We start from the raw sequence: 12,265 nt of genomic DNA on the forward strand, positions 1-12,265 counted from the left end.
TTTTTGGCGATAATTGCATCGATGTTAATCTCGTGGTATCGGGGAATTCGGCGAGTGTCGCGTGGTATGGGGCCTGTATATCGATACTTCGTATTGTGGGTAAGGTCGTTGACATTATTGGCGCGTTGATTTTAAGATTTGTGACGGCATCAATTAATCTTCGATTTTTTAAATCTACGATGAGTTAATGGTGATTGAGAAAATCGGCACCTAATATTGGTTTCGTCACGTCAGCTACAATAAACTTCCACTTGTATGGTCGACGGAGGTTGAGATCGAGTTCTAATGTTTTTTCGCCACAAGTAGAAATTGTTGTGTTGTTTGCAGCGTACAATTTAAATGGTAGAGGCGTTGCTTTCAGGCCTAGTTTTCTTGGTAGGACGGATATATTAGCACCGGTATCTACTAAGAATGATATCTTTGTTTTCTTGTCTGTGACAAAAAGGCGGTATGATGTGCGAAGGACCCTGGGTTCCGCCGCAGCTAACGTCTGTTCTAGTTTCGTGATGGCTCTTTCTTGAAGTTGCAGGGCGTAGTACAACGTCGTGCTTCACTACCAAATCGGCGATGTTAATAGCAGTAAGGTGTTGGTGAGCTATTGAGTGTGCGGGAACGGTGTTGTGACGAGCTTCTATTGCGAGATGACGAGTGAAATCGGTGGCGATGATAGTGTTGAGATGGCCTTGACTTGAGTTCGGCGACTTCTAGTGATAGTTTCCGTATCTCGTAAATAAGGAATTGTGTGTTCTAACTGATTTGACGTCGATGATTCTGGACCTGATGGTGGTGGCTGGCTGGAGACGGCTGGTGCCTGGCTGAAGATGGCTGGTGGCTGGCTGGAGATGGCTGCTGCCTCCTGGATTTGCTCCATCATCGTGTCAGCAGCTTGGACTTCAGGCTTGGAGTTCCTCCAGCGTGGACTTCACGTGAATGACTCGCTGACGGCGAGCACGGAGTGAACGTGGGCTGGCAGCAGCTTACTCCACATCATGCGGAGGGTGGAGTCGGTAACCTTGTCCATCACAAGGTTACGCATGCGTCGCAGTAGCTGTGAAGGCTTCTGGTCTCCAAGCTCCATCTCGGCGAGTAGCTTCTGGAACTTGCGGCTGTCGGATTCTTCATACACCGATATGAGACGTTCCTTGATTGCTGAATATTTTTTGTCTCTCGGTATGTTAAATAGGATGTCGGAGATTTGTTCGATGTCAGCCTTTTCTAATTGGACGAGCACCATCTGTGTCAGCTAGGCTTGACTCCTCTTGAGGTCATCGGTGGCGGCTTCAAAGCTGTGATACCACAATCGCGGATTTTCCCGCCAGAATGGTGGTATGCGCATCGACAGTTAAATGCTGGAGATTTCTGTCGCGGTGGGCGCTGGGAGTGGCTGTGCCTGGTTTGAGTCTTCCATTTCTTCGTCGGGTAGATATTCCTTGAGCAGAGATTCGATGAACAGAGATTCGTCGTTTCGGAGAGCTGGTGAAGCTGTTCTTGGATGTGTAGCCGGGCAAAGGTTCGGTGTTTTTCTGTTCAGGCTTCCTGCCTTCCTTCCGTCGGCGTTCTTGTTCGGGCTTCCTGGCTTCCTTCCGTCGGTGTTCTTGTTCGGGTTCCTTCCGTCGGTGTTCTTGTTCGGGGTCACCACTTTAGAGACTGAGCGTTTGGCGATTAAATAAAACAACTGCTTGACTGTGAGGAATATGTGGAAGATGATTTATTAGAAAGTTACATGATATATATACAAAATCCTTAAAACTAGTAAACCAATTACAATTGTTACTCAAAAAATATTTTCAAGTTCAGAAAATACACACCAATACTAAAGCTTACATTTTGACCAATAGTAAAACGTTTCATTCAGTAAGAATTGAGAATAATATTATGTGTTCTATCTCGCTCTAAAACTAATGCTATCGCAGTAAACCGGCCAGCGAGCGCGGGCTTGTGTTAATTCGCGTCGAACCTCGATCATACGATGTCAATGAGCATTTAGCACCTACTCTGTCGCTCATTGATTAAAATTGCATGAATAGTGATTGACGCCCCGACGCGTCAGTCGAGTACGCTCGGCTATGCTGTGCGGTTGTGTAACGCGGAGCATATGACTGGTCACGTGAGTATATCTGCGGTTTTCGAGAGAACGTATCGTTGCTTGTACTTCTACTGAGATTGCATACTGGTGATCTGCATGATTCTATGACTTGATGTACAGCATTATGAAATAGTTCTTATCAGAGCTAATATTACGGTATATAAAATAATATGTTCTATTAAGATATTCTCTTGTACAGTTAATATGCACGATTTATATTTCTACGATCTATAACGCTACAAAGGTATTACGTTAAAGGTTAGATGTTAGACATTGATATTAATTGATGTTATTTGTTGTAGGTACAGCTACATTATCTAATCAATATTTAAGAGAGAAATGTGTGAATGTGAGTGGGAATATGTGCCTAATAGAAGCGTTGAAAATATGGAGGGTAAAAAATTTTTTAACAATAAAACAGAAGCTGGTAATGGGAAACAGGGAGAGAAGCAAGGTAGCAATATACTTTATCGGGTAGGGTTTGTCCCAAGAAAGTAAGTACCATTGAGTTAGAAGGTACCCATATGGGCGGGGTATGGTTCAGTCTTAGAAACATAAACAAAGAATGGGCCTTTGTCCCCATCAGAATACTCAACTTTGGAATCCGTGTCAAAACCTGGTTTGGAGTAAATTGATTGGATTAACTCTGCCGGTGTCCTAGTCTTCTTGCCACCTGGTTTAGATTTTCCATATCTGCCATTCTTTTCAGAACTATTGCTTTGTCTGGTGGTGAACCTCCCGTATCATTAGGTGGCAGGTTTTGCCCTGTGCTTCTCCGGGGCGTAAAAAGAATAGGGGAGTCCCAGGACCAAGGGTGTCTTAAGAGGCAACTTAGTACTTTTTAGAAGTGGGAGAGTCACGCTGCCGTCTTATGACATCAGCACAATCGGGCCAGACTCGTGAAGCCGGTCCGGCCACAGAATACGTAAGTAGCGGCCTAGTGCCGCTATGTTTCGTATAGGTTAGTGTCGAGGACTGGAGGCCACCCCCCCTCCACCCAAATATGACAGTGGAACTTAAAAAGATTTTAGCCCAGGAGGGTATTGGCTCTACCAGAGTTGGAGAATCTATCCCTGAGCATTCTCGCTCGGGCTGCCTCTCGTATTCTGGGGAGGGCACAGAACCGCGCATGTCCGAGAACAAACGAGGCAGTAACACCACGGCACCCTGCTCCACGCTCAACGTGGAGTTTTGCAATATCAGGGGAATTCACTCCAATTTAAACGCCGTTCACCACCACATTGAGACGGAGAAGCCGGGCTTGTGTTTCCTTACGGAGCCGCAGATATCTCGACCTAGCGATACGTCATATTTAACGTACCCAGGGTACAAAATTGAGCATAATTTCTTGCCTCATGCCGGGCATGTCTGTATGTTAGGGAGGATATCTGCTGTCGCCGTCTCGGCAATTTTGAGGGTAGGGTCCTGTCTACTCTCTGGCTCCGTTTAGATTTTAAGGACTGCGTCCGTATCTATGGGTGTGTCTACAGGTCCCACAGTGGTGACGTAGAAGCGTAGGCTGCGTTCAAGCGGCAATTGATGAAAAGTGCTTACACAGATCCGCTCCGCTGAAATCGTAGTCTTGGGTGATTTCAACAGGCACAATGCTGAATGGCTTGGATCACGTACCACAGACTACGCAGGGCGATCTGTGCATAATTTTGCACTGGCGTATGGTCTGTCCCAATTGGTTGAGTCGCCAACGCGGCTCCCGGATGTGGATAGCCACATGCCGTCCTTATTAGATCTTCTGCTGACTACACATCCCGATTGTTACCAGGTCTCTGTCGACGCCCCTCTCGGAACGTCCGACCATTGCCTGTTCAGGAGTGTAGTGCCTATCCGACGCCCACGTTACAGACCACCAGCGAACTACAAGTCAGCAGATTGGGAAAGGATGCGTTCATTTGTTGCATCCTACCCTTGACTCCCTTGAATGACACACTGGACTGGGGCAAGGTTTGTTTCCCTTCCGATAATCCTATCCTACACGATACTACAGGGCATGGATATTTTTATACCAAGCTCTGTAGTACTGATCGGTGACAGATCACAACCCTGGTTCGATGCGTCAGTTAAAGCAGCATCTGACTGCAAAAAACAGGTGTATCGAAACTGGGTTGCGGCGCTGGCCTCAATGGATCCAAACTGCAAAGTTCTAAAGAAGAAATATAACCGTGCTTCCAGATATTTTAAGCGGCAAATTGCCCATGCCAAATTGAAGCACGTCATCAAAATAGGTGGGCAGATTTCCAGTTAACCGACCGGAACACGCAAGTTCTGTCGAAAGCTGCTCTTGGTAACTTCAACCAGCCGTCCCTGCCGCCGTTGTACATGAGGAATGACATCCTGGACAATACGGAAAAAGAGAAAGCTGATCTCCTGTGCGCTCTTTTTGCCTCCAACTTGACTCTTGACAACAACGGAAAAACACCGCCGACCATCCCGCGGTGTCAGAGCTCTATGCCTGAAGTTACAGTTCAGACAGAAAACTGTTAGGACAGCTCTGTTGTTGGACGTCAGGAAGTCGAGCGGCCCGTATGGCGTTTCTCCAATCGTGCTTAGATCGTATGCTCCTGATTTAACGCCGGTACCTACGTGTTTATTCCGGCACTCACATACAAAAGACATAGTCCCTGACTCATGAAAGTCAGCCCTTGTCCATCCGATCCAAAAAAAGGAGACAGTTCAGATCCGAGGCCTATAGCTAATACCTCCCTGCTCTCCAAAATCATGGAGAGTATAACCGCCAGTTCTTGGTATACCTAGAGTTTCACCAGTTGATCAACGACCGACAGTTCGGCTTTCGCCATGGTCGATCGGCAGGTGATCTTTTGGTATACCTAACACATAGATGGACGGCGGCTATTGCAAGTATAATAAGCAAGGGGGAAGGCCTGGCAGTTAGCCTGGATATAGCGAAGGCCTTTGATCGTGTATGGCACAAGGCGCTTCTCACAAAACTTCCATCATTTGGGCATACCCATAGCTTACGCAAGTGGACCTCCAGCATACAGGTCGTTATCGACGGTTATTGCTCGAATCGCAAGCCCGTAAACGCTGGAGTGCCCCAAGCATGCGTGCTATCTCCCGCACTATACATATCAATAATATGTTGGACACCTTCAACATACATTGCTATGCACACGACAGCACGGACGATGCCGTATAAACGGGCCATGCAGGTCTCTCTAGGGAAATCGTCGACCAGTGCCGTGAGAAACTTGTGTCTTCTATCGAGTCCTCTCTTGAGAAGCTCGCGGAATGGGGTAAGTCGCAGAAGACTTAAGTTTGCGCGTTTACCACTAAAAAAACCCATTTGTCGTATCACCGCTATTCGACAACACTTCCCTTAAAGCCAAGCCAAGTATCGGAATTTTGGGTCTCGAAATCTCAAGCAATTGCCAATTCTGCGGCCATCTTGAGAGTAAACTGGTCGTCATAAATAGAGCACGGCAATACTTCAAGCCGGCCCACATTCTAGCGCTGTACAAAGCACAGGTACGGCCATATATGGAGTATTGCTGTCATCTCTGGTCTGGCGCGCCCTAGTATCAGCTCGATTCATTTGACCGCGTGCAACGCAGAGCAGCTAGAACTGTCGGGGCCCAGTGTTCTGTGAACGGCTGGATCACTTAGTGCTGCGTAGAGACATCGTTTCATTGTGTGTCGTCTACCGAATTTATCACAGGGAGTGTTTCAAAGTGCTGTTTCACCTGATTCCTGCCGCCGAATTCCGCCTTCGCACGACACGCCACAAGTTAGGATATCATCCCCACCATCTGGATGTGTGGCGGTCCTCAACAATGCGGTACTACAAAGCTGTGGAACGAACTTCCTTGTGCGGTGTTTCCGGTACGATACGACATGGGTACCTTTAAAAAAAAGCGCGTACACCTTCCTTAAAGGCCGGCAATGCTCCCGTGATTTTCTGGTGTTGCAAGAGAATGTGGGCGGCGGTGATCACTTAACACCAGGTGACCCGTACGCTCGTTTGTCCTCCTTTTTCAATAAAAAAAAGTTAAATTTGTAAATGTATACTTCCTTAGAAAGCCGGAAGGTAGGGCTGAGATTTGCCTAGGGCTGAGATTTCCCAGGGTTGTTAGATTATGTTTAGTATGTACCTATCGATGTACCTATTTATTGTGTCTGACCTTAATGACTTGTCGTTCGCACTCTTTGCCTCAAGTGGAAATGACGTCCGTCACACACAATGAATTTAATATGAATGACGTTATGCTGGGCTATGTTTTTGTTATGCTTTACTTTCCCGCGGGAACTCGTCACTTTAAGGGGATTTTAAATATCATTGTTTTACTGGCAATATATGGTATCAACTTGACAAATTTTAACTTAACGTTACTTTAGCTTTGTAACAATGCCGCAGGAACTCTTTAATTTTTCGGGATGAAAAATATCTAAGACGTTGACCGGTATTATGAATATATATCAACATGGTAAATTTTACTAATTTAGGTGCAATAAGTTGTTGTTATAACCTATATAAGTTTTGTTTAGTTGTTTATATATCTCACGGGACCGTTAAGTTTCCAGGATATAAAGTGTCCAAGATGTAATTAAATTGTATACCGGCAATATAGCTACATAAGTTACTTTAGCTTTGTAACAATGCCACAGGAACTCTTTAATTTTTCTGGATGAAAAATATCTAAGACGTTGACCGGTAATATGTATATATATCAACATGCCAAATTTTACAAAATAGGTGCATGCGTTGTTGTGCATTAAGCTATCAATATCAAAGGCAATATAAGGATCAACATGCCAAATTTTAATTAATTATGTGCATAACTTGTTGTGTACCACAATAATAAAGCTTACTTATGTTATGTTATGTTATGTTATGCTTTATAGGTTTTTAACTGTCCCACGGGAATTCTGTAATTTTCTGGGATGTAACGTAACTAAGATGTTGACCGGAAATATAGGGCAACTATGTGCATAAATTGTTGTGTTCTATGCTATATAAGTAACTCTAGGTTTTTAACTGTCCTACGGGAACTCTTTATTTTTCCGGGATGATAAAATATTGACCGGCGATGTAAGGTATCACCATGCAAAATTTCAATTAAATCGGTCCAGTAGTTTCATAGATTAGCCCGTACGAAAATTGGGACTTGTTCTATTTGTCTTCTTACATCCCCCTGACTCGGTTTTGCGCATTTTTTTCTTTCTACAGAAATTTGATATCTACAGATTTATTACAGATTTATTATAAGTACAGATTAATGTCATATTATATATTCATGATATTTAATTTAAATAATTAATCCGTGTTTAGTTACAGTAAATACATTTCATTTTTAAAATTTATTGATAGTGCACTCATTTTCTATATAATTAGGCTGTATGGTAGATACGTCCTCAACTAAAGTGAGAAGGCTTCCATCGCTTTCTTTGCATATACAGAAGAAGGTTCTCCACCTCCTGTTTTAAACAGGCTGGCACGTTCATTTGCTCGAGCTTTATAAACATAACTTATATTTTGTAATGAATTTCACGAAAAACATAGTCATGAATTATTACGTAGGTCACACTAAAAGTTTTGCGTAACGTAAAAATAACATGTTATAACCAAAATTTAATTTTTTATTACTTTTCAAAATACTGTCCTTTACATTTTAAACATTTTTTCATGCCATTGAACCCTTTTTTTTATAACAGGAGGACCACAGATCTGAAGGCATGTTTTCTACGTGCTGATTGAACACTATCACTGCCTCTTCGTTATTGGTAAAAGTGAAACCTCTCATCAAATCTTTGATTATCGGGAAACTACAGAAATCACAGGATGCCAGGTCGGGGCTATGTGCAGGATGGGTGAAGAGTTGTACTTTATCGGAAGCTAAATATGACTTAGTTTTGTTGGCCGTGTGTGAAGAAGCGTCGTCGTCGATATAGGCGCGCTTTATGGTCGTCTTTCGCGAACTTTTTTTAACACCCTGGGTAAACAAATGGTAGAATACCACTCGGTATTAACACTCTTTTGATTTTCAAGTTGAATTGTGCAGATGGGACCCAAAGCTGAGAAAACGTTTCTCGCATGCCTGACTTTTGTTCGCGTGTTCTCATTTTCAAACACCCATTCTCAAGATTGCTGTTTTTTTGGGTTGAAAACAATAAATCCACTTTTCATCTCCCGTGACAATGTCATAAACAGCATTAGAATGTCCGTGGTCGTACTTCATTAGCATCTGTGAGTACCAATTTGGCTCATACCAATCCCCAATAGTCCTCGAATTGTCTCATAGTTAATCCGTGGGTTTTCTTCAATTAGCCGCTTAACAGTAGCCACATTATTTTCATTGACTTCAGTTGAAGGCCGCCCTTCACGAAATTCGTCATGTAAAGAGACCCGACCTCTCTCAAATTCAGCAAACCATCGCCTCACGGTGCTCAAGCAAGGTGCTTCTCTCCCAAAAGCATTTGTTTTTTTATTAATAAGAAGGTTGCAAAGTTTCAAAAAATATAACTATCGTAATTCAAATAGTTCCGATTAGCTAGAAGTGCAAAACTTTTAGTGTGCCCCATATTTATTTATTTGATTGCGTATTTATTTGATTTTATCTTTTTTTGCTTAGTTTCATCATAATATATGGTTTAGCTAAGTGGGTATGTACCGAGGCTTAATAATATAAACAGAAGCAGCTTACAAGAGCTTCTCCCCATGCGGTTTTCAAGGAACATACAACCAAGCTGTGGTGTGAGCTTTGTCCGATGTTTCCAGGACATCGTTATGGTCCCTCCTAAAAACTACTTATATAACTTTGGTCTCATACTCACACGTACTCATTTGTCCTCCTCTGCCATAAAAAAACAGCAACTCGAAGGCTAGAAGACATACAAACAAAAAATTAAACATTATATTCAAAGCTCTAAACATTTTGACGAAAACTATACGTGGTTGCTTGTGATATATTATCTATAATTGCACAAAATATAGAGGTACCTACAATGTGTATTGTACACATTGTAACAATAAAAAATGTATGCGCTTAAGACTAATATGAAAGTGAAAACGTCATCAAGGTTAATAATACGAAATACGACTATTTCTTTGAGCTATATTCAAACTAACAACATTTACAATACTAAAATTTTGCTCTTTACTGATCGCGCTTCTTAGTCGACTGGAGCCAACATAGTTGAGCGTGACAGCTCTATTTAATTCATTATCAATTAAAGAATATGCTCAGTGTGTGCAAAGAAGTAATCTAGAAGTGCCTAATGTATTTCCACGTTTCCCTTTCTCTTCTTCATAATTATGTTACGAGTACTTTCTGAGCTTTGCAGTCTAGTCTCTGTTTCTACGTGTATACGCAATCGTATTAACTAGAAGTCAGAATATATTATATATATATAAGAGATTTTCACGTATATAGTCACTCATCACGATATCTCTGGAACCATAAGCCGTAGAGAGTTGAAATTTGGTAGGAATATTCCTTTCGCCGAGTAGAGGTCAGCTAAGAACGGATTTTACGAAATTACACTCGTATAACATATAAAAAAGGTATAAAGTAGCGTTATGACACTATATAGAAACGCGTTTTATTATCGTTGACACAAAAAACGAAAATTCGTTTTAGGTCACAAAAACGCCAAACTTCAATAATTACTCTTTTTATTATCGGCAACCCTAAATAAAAACTACAGTTTCGAAGTTACCATTTTCATTCGAATATTTTCATACATTTACATTTTGCGTCCATTCATAAAAATAAGTGGGGCAAAATCGGGCATTGAAATGATCTGAAATAGAAATATATTTATTTTGGTTGGTATCACTTAGTAACGTCATGAAACTACCGTGAAGGGGCTTTGACATGGGGAGAAAAACCCAGCCCATCTTTTACATTCCTGTTATATTGTGCAATTTTGGTTATGACTTCAGGATCCCTATTTTAAAAAAAAAACCTTGTCCATGTTACGGCAAAGTTGTAGCTTTATAATGGTGAAATAATTTTTAAAATCGGTCGAGTTGTTTTTGAGTTAAATCATAACAAACGAACAATAAATCAATACTTTCATATTTATAGTATGAGTGTAGATGTAATTTATCCCATCTGTTAGTGATTCATGGCAATTCCTATCATATCTATCAGTCATTTTCCTAGTCGGATCATTGCAATTGTGATATGGCAACAGAATAATCTTATTATTTTCTTTGTCGATAGAATCACATTAATACGAGTATTACCCGTACCTTAAGCCAAATTGAAGAGTGGTCCGATGGAATACATTGATGGCTTCTGTGATTGATGGATTATAGATAATCAATTATATTAGTATTTTTTTTTATTCCTTGGGTTCTTCCTGAAGTTTGTGTGTATTTTGTATCTTAGGTTGTTGCTTCATCTACAGGACCTACTTTGCAGTTCTTAACCTGCTCGACCCTAATAATTGCATATTAGTGCTATGAGAGTTGAACAAGATATACCAAAATTTACGAACCATACGTACTCGAACGGTTGGCTCAGTTGGAAAGCGCTAAGAGTGTGTAAAAATAAAAAAATAAAATCGACTAAGCCGAGTTAGTAAGTCTTTTGTGGGGCGTTGTATATGCTTTTACAAGAAGATCCCAAAATGTGTTCAAAACAAATGCATTACGAAATTCAAAAGAACTATTAAGAAACGTTTGTGTGGTAAAGGTTATTATAATATAAACGACTTTCTTAATGATACCACAGATTAGGAATAGAGCCGTTAGGCTATTAAATAATAAATTTTATTGTACGTGTTTACATATTAACCCCATTTTGATAAAAAAAAGAAGCCCGCTGAGTTCTCAGTTCTGAGGCATTCTTTTTCGAATGGGTGGTACTGTTTGACTTACAATAAGTGATATATTATCCAATTTTGAATAGAAATATTTGAAGTTTAATTTAAAAACATTTTCAACGTTTAATGTCACTTCTAAAAAAATATATGGTCGTGTACCTTGTATACCTTATCTTGGTAACGATTTATCACGTCTGTTTCCGCAATGAGTCGCTAATTTATTCCATTTTTCGTACAGGGATGGTTGGTCACTCCAACCACCACTACTATATTGTTGGAAAGAATCTAGTAGCTATTTACAGTCCTTCTAAGTAAAGCAGTCCCAGCTTCCACACTCCCATTAGAAGATGAAGCTGTTTTTTTTATGAAAATAAGGGACGAGTCGAGTAGGACGTTCAGCTGATGGTAATTGATACGCCTTACACATTACAATGCAGTGCCGCTTAGGATTCTTGAAAAACCCCAAAAAATCTGAGTGGCACTACAATTGCGCTTGTCACCTTGAGATATACGATGTTAAGTCTCATATGCCCAGTAATTTCAGTAGCTACGGCGCCCTTCAGACCAAAACACAGTAATGTTTACACATTACTGCTTCACGGCAGAAACTGCTTCCGTTGTGGTAGCCATAATCTAGCCGGCTTCCTGTGCAAATGAGCCTCCCACTCCCACTAAAAAAATGAAGCTGTGCGTACTCAAAAGTAGGTAAACAAAGGTATGTGTGTTCAGTTCCTGAAAGGAGATATTTACTGCTGAGAGATCTATATAGGTACCAAGATAATATATTTACCACTGCTAAGTTATTTCATCTCAGGCGAGTCAGAAGCTGTAACTTTTATCATAAACTTATCCTGTGCTTATAGTACCTAGTTTGGTTCATAATTTTAGCATGAAATCTATTATGAGTAAAGTCCATCTACTGATTAATGGAAAATGTTACAATCTGCACTAAAATATGAACATCCGAGGATTCAAAATGATTAAGTCAACGGCACAGTCTCTCTCATCCTAATTTTTTCATTTAAAGTCGGAATTGTTTATTTTAATTCTGTTTTAAAAACGGTGAGCATACCATGGTTTCAGTTAGTTCTTATTCCTGCATTCTGGCTATCATTACATCTGTTCGAAGGTATTAATTTGGGTATCTATAGTCGCTTAACTAATTCACAATTATCTGCCCGTGAAAATGGCCAAAATGAAAATGAAAAATGGCCGTTAGGCAGTTAAGTCCTCGAATGGCGACCACGTATCGGAAGACGAAATGTTTGTAGGCCCCCCACAAGATGGACCAACGATGTGTTCAGGATCACGGGAATAGGTTGGATGAGGGCAGCGCAGGAGCGATCGTCATGACGATCTTTGGGGGAGGAGGAGGAA

Source organism: Leptidea sinapis, chromosome 1 (genome assembly GCF_905404315.1).
Source record: "Leptidea sinapis chromosome 1, ilLepSina1.1, whole genome shotgun sequence".
In the NCBI taxonomy this organism is placed as follows: Eukaryota; Metazoa; Arthropoda; class Insecta; order Lepidoptera; family Pieridae; genus Leptidea; species Leptidea sinapis.